This window comes from Apostichopus japonicus, chromosome 9 (genome assembly GCF_037975245.1).
Source record: "Apostichopus japonicus isolate 1M-3 chromosome 9, ASM3797524v1, whole genome shotgun sequence".
Taxonomy (NCBI): domain Eukaryota; kingdom Metazoa; phylum Echinodermata; class Holothuroidea; order Aspidochirotida; family Stichopodidae; genus Apostichopus; species Apostichopus japonicus.
The window spans coordinates 34,194,678-34,195,944 of NC_092569.1; positions in this window are offsets into that span (position 1 = coordinate 34,194,678).

Here is a 1,267-nt window from a genome sequence, read left to right on the forward strand (position 1 = left end):
ATGCCATGGTTCGCCACTTCGTTCTATCCTCCGCTGTTCGTGCCAGATCGTGTAGGCTTTTTCCTGTCCAATTCCGGATGTCTGCCAACCACGTGTTCCTTGGTCTCCCTCTTTTCCTTTTGCTCCCCACCTTCCCTTCAAGGAGTTGTTTCTGAAGGCCCATTCGATCGCAAGATGTGGCCCATATACTGCATCTCTCTGTTTTTCAGTTCTGATAGTAGCTTCCTCTCTTCGCTCACCCTGTTAGCTCCTCATTGCTCATCCTGTCTTTGTAGGACACTTTCAGCATCTTTCTATACAGCCACATCTCGAAGGCTTTAATCTAATTTTCTGTCTCTTTAGAGAGTGTCCATGTCTCTGAAGCATACAGCAGGGTTGAAAGGACGTAGCATCTCACCATTCTTTTCCTTGTTGCAAACTTTATGTTCTTACTAGTCAGCACGTCTTTAAGCTTTATGAAGGAGCCTCTTGCAATTTCTATGCGTGACCTGATCTCTTTATCACAGCGGCCATCATCGGTTATCGTTTGTCCAAGCTCTGTTCTAGTAGTTCTCCGTTCACTCTGATATTCAGCTCCTTACCCTCGTCTAACCGACTGACTAGCATGGCTTTTGTCTTCTTCGTGTTCATTTTCAGGCCCATCCTCTCACTCCTTTCTTTAACCTCATTCACTATTCTTTGCAGTTGGTCTTCATTCTCTGTCAAGAGTGCTGTGTCGTCTGCATATCGCAGGTTGTTCAAATTCCGTCCACCGATGCTAACACCCTTCAGGTCTGCTATTTCTTTGAAAATGGTTTCTGTGTACAGATTGAACAGCTTCGGAGATCGAACAAACCCTTGTCTGACCCCCCGTTCTAAGGTGAATACATCCGACTGTCCTTCCTCAAATTTGACTGATGCTTTTTGCTCCCAGTATCATGCCTGTATCAACTTGATATCATTCTCATCAATGTCTAGTTTCTTAAGTGAGCAATGAATTAAGTTGCTGAAATTAATTAAGTTGCTGAAATTATACTAATATGCAGTATTTGTCTAGATCAAAATAACACTGTCCTTAACTGCTATTGATTATTTACTTGAAATTAAATGACAAATGATTAATCAATCATGCAATGAATGTGACACGTAAGTTCACACTATGCATATTGTTCCTTTGTGAAATTGGCAAAATCGTATTGGAATACTTGTGGTTCCTAATGAACTTACCCCACCAATAGTTAATTGCTAAATAGCGCTACAGTAAACAGCGAAAAAAATCAGGGGGCAA